Source organism: Leopardus geoffroyi, chromosome A2 (genome assembly GCF_018350155.1).
Source record: "Leopardus geoffroyi isolate Oge1 chromosome A2, O.geoffroyi_Oge1_pat1.0, whole genome shotgun sequence".
In the NCBI taxonomy this organism is placed as follows: Eukaryota; Metazoa; Chordata; class Mammalia; order Carnivora; family Felidae; genus Leopardus; species Leopardus geoffroyi.
Genome location: NC_059331.1, coordinates 116,115,277 through 116,123,525, shown reverse-complemented (window position 1 = coordinate 116,123,525; position 8,249 = coordinate 116,115,277). Strand labels below are relative to the sequence as shown.

General features: G+C 39.4%; 1 pseudogene; it reads left to right on the top strand.

Moving 5' to 3' along the window:
- The first annotated feature begins 538 nt into the window (after positions 1–538).
- Positions 539–1,408, top strand: LOC123607655 (annotated as a pseudogene).
- The last annotated feature ends 6,841 nt before the right edge of the window (positions 1,409–8,249 follow it).

Here is an 8,249-nt window from a genome sequence, read left to right as displayed (position 1 = left end):
CAAACACCCTGTGGTGTTAAATCAATAGTCCTGGGTGTCTGTGTCCAGTTTGGGTGTCACTAAACCACCGTGTTCTTCCAAGGTAGTGAAAGGTGGTTTAAGAGAAAACAAATAAAAACAATATAGTCAAGATTTTTTTACACCTTTGAAAATATTCTCCACAAAAAATTTTTTTAAGATTCTGTTTTTAAGTAATCTCTACACCCAGTGTGGAGCTCAAACTCACAACCCAGAGAACAAGAGTCCTAAGCTCCACCAACTGAGCCAGCCAGGTGCTCCTGCACAAAGTCTTTTTTAAAGCTGAATTACAATGCAGAACATTTAGCAGCCCAGAAAAAGAATAGGAAATCAATCATTACTCAAGGAGTCCTTAAACTCTGAGGCTCCCTACAGATCACCTTTAGCGCCCTCTATAAATTATCTGGGAGGAATAATTGGCAAACAGAAAAATAATTGGCTGAACTGCAATACTTTATTTCAAAAGTACTTTCCTGACTCTTTCCCATCTTGCAAGTTGGCGGACGAAAAAGCTGAGAAGCCGATACTAAGGAGAAGACACCTGAAGCCAAGAAGGCTGATGCTGGTGGCAAGGTTAAGAAGGATAACCTCAAGGCTAAAGAAGAAGAAGCCCCACTGCAGCCGAAACCCTGTCCTAGTCAGAGGAATTGGCAGATATTCCCAATCAGCTATGTATTGGAGAAAGGCTATGTACAGGAGGAAGTATTCAGCGGCTAAATCCAGGACTGAAAAGAAAAAGGAGAAGGTACTTGCTACTGTCACAAAACCAGTTGGTGTGACAAGAATGGTGGTACCCGAGTGTTAAACTTTACAAAATGCCTAGGTATTATCCTACTGAAGATGTGCCTCGAAAGCTGTTGAGCCACAGCAAAAAACCTTTCAGTCAACATGTGAGGAAACTGCTAGCTATCATCGCCCCTAGGACCATTTCCATCATCCTCACTGGGCGCCACAGAGGCAAGAGGGTGGTTTTCTTGAAGCAACTGAGCAGTGGCTTGCTACTTGTGACCAGACCTCTTTCCTCAATCGAGTTCCTCTGCATAGAACACACCAGAAATTTGTCTTTGCCACCTCCACCAAAATTGATATCAATAGTGTGAAAATCCCCAAACACCTCAAAGATGCTTACTTTAAGAATAAGCTGCGTAAACCTAGACACCAGGAAGATGAGATCTTCAACAGGGAGAAAGAGAAATATGAGATTACACAGCAGTGCAAGGTTGATCAGAAAGCTGTGGACTCGCAAATTCCACCAAAAATCAAAGCTGTTCCTCAGCTACAGGGCTACCTCCCTCCACTCTGTGCTTTCTCTCACGAATGGAGTTTACCCTCACAAATTGGTGTTCTAAATTTCTTACAAAAACCTAATTAAATAACTGATCTATAAAAAAAAAAAAAAAAAAAAGTACTTTCCTGAACACTGTATTTCGGGTCCCAAAGACAAGATGTTATGTAGAAATATTGTTTAGATGCCCCTCCCTCTTTCCTTTTCGGTGCCCCTTTTCTCCTTTCCAAAGGCTGTCTGCCTGCTCAGGCAGGTCCCAGTCCCACTTTGACATCCTCACTACTTTTTGTTAATTACTCTCCACCAGAATCTTATCTCATAACTCGGCTTAGCCAATGAACTTCAGAGACTCCCAAATACATTAGAATTTTATAGAGACAGTTTAAGGTTAAAAACTTTTCAACAGCCAGATAGAAGAGTAATCCCAAAATGGGATTTTAGGAGAAAGAACACTGCTCTCCAATCACACCTGGTGGGCTGCTTGCTGTTGCCCGTTTTATCTCTTTATGAGCACCAACCCCTGCTTTTAGGCAGCAGCTAAACTAGCAAATATAAATGGCAGGAAGTGCCAGGCTATGTGACCTTATAGAAAGTGGCAGGGGAGTGTCTATGTAGGCAGGTACAAGTTAATGAGTCCAGAAAGAAATAATTAAAATAGACTTAGTGCAATTGTAGACTCTTCTAGGAAGATGCTGGAGCAATAAACTCTGACCAAAAAAGTCAATAAAAATATAAAGCATGACAAATAAGACAATGGAACAAAATTGAAAATGTTATTCTAACCTTTTATGAAACTGACACCTTTGCTAATTAAAATACTATATATGGTTTTGACCTCTGCTTTAAAAAAAAAAGTATCGTGGGACTATAATTTCCTCTAAAAGTTGTCTTAAATGATCTAGGAAATAGATGGACAGATGGAAATGAAAAAGGGACACTTGCCTTGGTAAGTGTTAGATATTTTACATATACAGTCTTGTGTTTTTTTCTGCAAATAACAGAATAAATCAACTAACAGTGGCTTAAGTAAACATAGGGTTTTCCTCATCTTTGTTGTTATTCTAAAATGTTGGGAGGTACCTGGATGGCTCAGTCAGTCAAGCTCTGAGACTTCGGCTCAGGTCATGATCTCACAGTTCATGAGTTCGAGTCCAGTCAGGCTCTGTGCTGACAGCTCAGAGCCTGGAACCTGCTTCAGATTCTCTGTCTCCCTCTCCTTTGCTCAGCCTCTGTTTCTCTCTCTCAAAAATAAATAAGCATTAAAAAAAATGTTTTAAAGAAATGTTGGTGTAGACAGTTGCTGGCATTGGTTCAGGGCATTTTCCCCATGGCTGCAAGATTTCTTGAAATGCTTTCCAAATTCAAGAAAGAAAGAAGGGAGACAACCAATGTCAGCTATTCCTCTTTATCAAGTAAGAAAGTTTTCCCAGAAGCCACTCCAAAACCTTTTCATTTACATGTGATTGACCCAAACTATGTCATATGGCCACCCCTAGTTGCATAAAGGAGACTTGGAAAAGAAGCATAGTACTTACATTTCCCAGGCTTTGTGAGAGGTCAAAGAGAGGGTTAAAAACATGGACTTGCTTAGTCAGACCATAAGGTCAGCCACAGCTCACCCCTTGAGTTGCTTAATACCCATGCACACCTTTCTTCGCATGCAGACATTTTACACTGCATGCATTCATCAGACCCCTAAGGAAAGCAACCCCAGAGTTTCTATTGCATTCACCTGGAAGACTGGAATCTCGGCAGTCTGCTCTGCCATCTACTCTTAATGGTTTGGCAGTTGATAGCTAAAAGACAAGACAGTTGTTTACCCCCCTCACCTTCCCCAAATACCCAATATTACAGTGATGAGGGTAGAATAGGATAATTACAATAAAAAATTCTCATTAAGGGGGCACCTGGGTAGCTCAGACAGTTAAGCATACGACTGTGGCTCAGGTCATGATCTCATGGTTCATCCAGCTCTCCGCTCTCAGCACTAAGTCTGCTTGAGATCCTCTGTCTTCCTCTCTCTCTCTGCCTTTCCCTTGCTCTCTCTCTCTCTCTCTCTCTCTCTCTCAAAAATAAATAAAACATTTAAAAAGATTCTCATTCAGGAAAAGGGAGAATGGGAAATACACAGAAAACACTAGTCCATGGCAAATACCAAATTCTGCCAGGCAGGAATAATGATGACTCCAAATTCCAACAGTGGAGAAAGTTCCTTGAATGACCCATCAGACCAGGCAGACTCTGATTTGGCTCTCTAGAAGGATGTCCCTTATTCATCCCCTCCCAATTCCTGGTATGCCTCCTTGGAAGATATTCTAAAGCCATCTATGGCAGCATCTGATGTGGGCACTGGGGAAAGTGACGTTTCTGGGGGAAATGCACAACTTTCACAATCCATGCAAATGCAGGATCCAGGGGATGGTGAGGGTGGAAGAATCTTTAGTTATCCAAGCAAGCTTGAGATTTTGAGGGCAGTATAGTTTCCTCAAAAATTTAGCAGGCTTCAAGTGTTTTTCTTTTTTCTGATCAACTATATGTATGGGTGACCACAGCCAAACACCCGTTTAAACAAAATCAATTTTTCTTATTTTTATTTCAACTCTATTATACTTACAAAAGCACATATATAATATATATGCACAGTTAAGTTTTTTTAATATAGTATGAACATCCAAGTAGTAGCTTCAGCTTAAGAAATAACCAATACCAGTAATTTTTTTTTTGCTAATATTTCCTTTTTTTCTTATAGAAAATCCATCACTAAGTCATGGTTAATTTTGCATGCTTTTGAACTTTATACGATTTGTTCTTTTGAAAATTGTTGAGGTTCACAACGCTGATGTCTGCATTAAATATCCTGTTTGTTTCTGAACAGTAATCAAGTAATTATGTAAAATTTACTTATCCATTCTACTGTAATGGACATTAGATTGTTTCCAGTTTTTGTTATTATAAACATTGCTATTATGAATGTCCAATGTACATCTCTCTTGGTGCAAGTGTTTTTCTAGGGCATGTTTGAAACAATTTTATGATATGTAATTATATCCCCATAAACCTGTAAAAAGTATACATGACTTTGAACAAGTTTCTCTAGGACAACTGTTCTTGAAATTTAATGTATGTTAAAGTCATTTAGAGAGCTTGTTAAAACATATTGTTGGCCACATCCTCAGAGCTTCTGATTTAGAAGGTCTGGGGTGATACTGAGAATTTTTATTCCTAATGCTTCTTCTGGTGGCTGGAGACTCTTCTAGGGAACGTACAAAGGTGTAGAATTGCTCAGTTGTATGATAAATGAATGTTCTCCTTTCTATAGAAAGTCAGATTGTTTTCCAAAGTATGCACCCAGCATCAGTGTAAAACATATCATCACCAACATTTGAAATTGCCCACCTTTTTAAAAAAGATTTTATTTTTGAGTAATGTCTGCACCCAACATGTGTCTTGAACCCACAACCCCAAGATCAAGAGTCACAAGCTCCACCAACTGAGCCAGCCACAGACCATCTGGAATTGTCCACTTTTCATGCTTACCAACATTGCTGTTCAATTTGTATCTCTCTAACAATTAATGACACTGAACACCTCTTCATTTTTATTGAGCATCCCTATTCTCTCTTCTGTGAAATGCCTGTTCACAAATTTCTCCCATTTTGAGTGCTTCATTCATTGATTTATGGGAGTTCTTTACATGTTTCGTATAATACTTTTTTGTTGTTGGTTCTATGTGCTATAAGTATCTTCTCCAGATGGCAGCATAAGTTAACAAAAATTATTTAATGTTGTCAGACTAATCTATCTGTTTCCGGTTTGTGCTTTCTTTTTTTTTTTTTATTTTTTTAATGTTTATTTATTTTGGAGAGAGAGAGAGAGAGAGAGACAGCACAAGCAGGGGAGGGGCATAGAGAGGGAGACACAGAATATGAAACAGGACCCAGGCTCCAAGCTGTCAGCACAGAGCCCAACACGGGGCTTGAACTCCAGAACCATGAGACCATGACATAAGCCAAATCCGGATGCCCAACCAAATGAGCCACCCAGGTGCCCCTGTGCTTTCTATGTCCTCTTTCAGAAATCATTTCCTAACCAAAGGTAATAAGTATATATACTATATATTTTGTTTTCTGCCATTTGTTTCTGCAATCTGTATCTATATTGTTTTGAATTTACATTTAGAATGTTAATCTGGCTAGAGTTGACTTTTGTGTATGGCCTAAAGTTAAGGACCTAATTTATGTGTTTTCAGTTTTAATATTCAACTGCCCTGGCACTAGTCATCAAAAACTTTCCTTTTTCTACTGATATATCAAGTGTCCAAATATGTATGTACCCCATTATAGACGCCTTATTATGTACCATGGTCTATTTGTCTATACTTTACCAAAATCCCTCTGTATTACTGCAGCTTCAAAGTAAGTATTAATATATGGTAGTCTAAATACCACAAATTTTTTAATTTGATATTCCATAATTTAGGAATTACTGTTAATTGAGCTCTTATAATGGTACTGTGGTTACACAAAACAATGTTCTAATTCTCAGGAGACGCATGCTAAAGTATGCTTAGGGTCAGGTGTCATAATGTCAAGCAATTTACTTTTAAATGACTCAACTGCCATTGAATCTAACTTGTGAGTATTCAGGTCTTCATTTTGCTATAAAGCCTCTGTGTGTTTGAAATGATATGATCATGATATGGTAATATGTTCCAGGAAAATATTGTTAGGATGGTAATATCCTTCAACCTGACAACTGCTTACTGCTTTTAGGATGATGGTTTTGTTTCTTTGAAAATATTTCAGGGGTGCCTGGATGGCTCAGTTGGTTAAGCGTCCGACTCTTGAGTTCAGCTCAGGTCATCATTTCATGGTTCATAAGTTTAAGCCCCACATAGGGCTCCATGCTGACAGTGAGGAGCCTGCTTGGGATCTTCTCTCTCCTCCCTCTCTCTCTGCCTTTCCTCCTCCTCCTCTCTCTTTCTCCCTAAAACATAAACAGAAAGAAAGAATGAAAGAATGAAAGAAAGAAAGAGGAGGAAGGAAGGAAGGGGGGAGGGAGGAAGGGAGGGAAGGAAAGAGGAAGGAAGGAAAGAAAAAAGGAAGAAAAAAAGAAAAAAGAATACATGTTCTTCAATTGTTTGGAGAAGTATTTTTATATGTCCTTTAAAATAAGCTTATTAATTGTTCAGATCTTCCGTGTTACTGATTGTGTGATACAGCAGTTGTTGAAAGAGTGGTTGTTAAAATCTTTCATTCTGATGATTTTGGCAATTTCTCCTTTTAGTTACATAATTTTTTCCATTAATATTTAATATTCATGGTTTTGATAATATTTCAGTATGTACCTCTAAAAAATAAAGATACTTCTTTAAAATACCACTATACCACTATAACATCTTAAAAACTAATAATGCTTAATGTCCTCAAATACCCAGTGTTAAGTTTCCCCATTGTCTCAAATACGTTATTTCATAATTGGTTAGAATCAGAATCCAAACAAGGTACACACATTACATTTTTGTACAAGTCCCTGTTTGGGATGCCTCTTTTGTATCACTTCAGATCTTGTCATTTTAGACACTGCTTCACTGGTCAGTTCCGTGGGGCCTTCAGCCAGCCCCACACAAGTACAACCTGACCCTGCCAGGCTCTCAGTCCATGCTTCATGCCTTTCTCTCCCTGTCCCTGGGGTTCTCTGTTCACAGTGCAGGAAACTGCTTGCTCTTCAAACCCAGAAGTGCATGGGAGCACCCTGGATCAAACCCTGGGAGCACACTTTGACCAATGGGGAATGTGAGCCAATAAATATGTCCCTCTTTCTCCCCTGTGGATGTTTCTGAGATGCATCTCATATGGCTCCTCAGAGAGTCCCACAGGAGGGAGCAGTTTCCTGATTCATAACCTGTCCTTGCACTGACTCTTTTTCCTTCTCTGTTTTACTTCCTGTATCTCTGGATTCACACTCTCACATAAAATGTTTGCACTTTCAGGATAACAGAGGGTAAGACAGTGTCCTCAGTCTATTTTAATCTATAGGTTTATCCTCTCCCAATCCCACTTTATTTTTTTTAATATTTATTTATTTTGGGGAGAGTGCAAGCAGGGAGGGGCAGGGAGAGGGGGACAGAGGACCCAAAGCAAGCTCTGAGCTGACAGGCTGACAGCAGCAAGGCAGATGTGGGGCTCGAACTCACAAACTCAGAGATCATGACCTGAGCCGAAGTCAAGCTCAACCGATTGAGCCACCAGGTGCCCTGCCCCACGCCCATTTGAAATGTATTTGTTGAGGACACTAGGCCCATTTTTCTGTACAGTTTTCCTCTTTCTTTCCTTTTTTCTTTCTTTCTTTCTTTCTTTCTTTCTTTCTTTCTTTCTTAATGAGAGAGTGAGTGCAAGTGAGCAAGCAGAGAAAGAGAATCCCACAAGGGGCAGAGAGAGAGAGAGAGAAACCTGGTTTTACCTGAACCAGGGCTTGTGCTCACCTGATGGGAGCACAAGCTCACCCAAAGCGGGGCTCAAGCTCCCCCGATGTGGGATTTGAACTCACAAACCATGAGATCATGACCTGAGCTGAAGTCAGATGCTTAAAGACTGAGCCACCCAGGCGCCCAAGTTTTCCACATTAAGTTTCATTGAATATTAATCCTTGGGTTATGCTTTATCTATTCCTCTGTACTCTACATTTCCTATGAACTCTCTAGAGCCTTGATTAGATTGAGGTCCAAATTCAGGGCAAGAATACCTCGTAGGTGGTGTCAACATTTCCATCTGAAATACATATATGAGGTTTGCTTCTTTCTTTTTCATAATGTTAAGATTGATCACTGGGTTAAGTTGTTGACAGCCTGATCTATACTGTGCCCTTTCCACTTTCATCAAATCACTTCCTTCACTTTTTGTTTTATATATATATATATATATATATATATATATATATATATTAA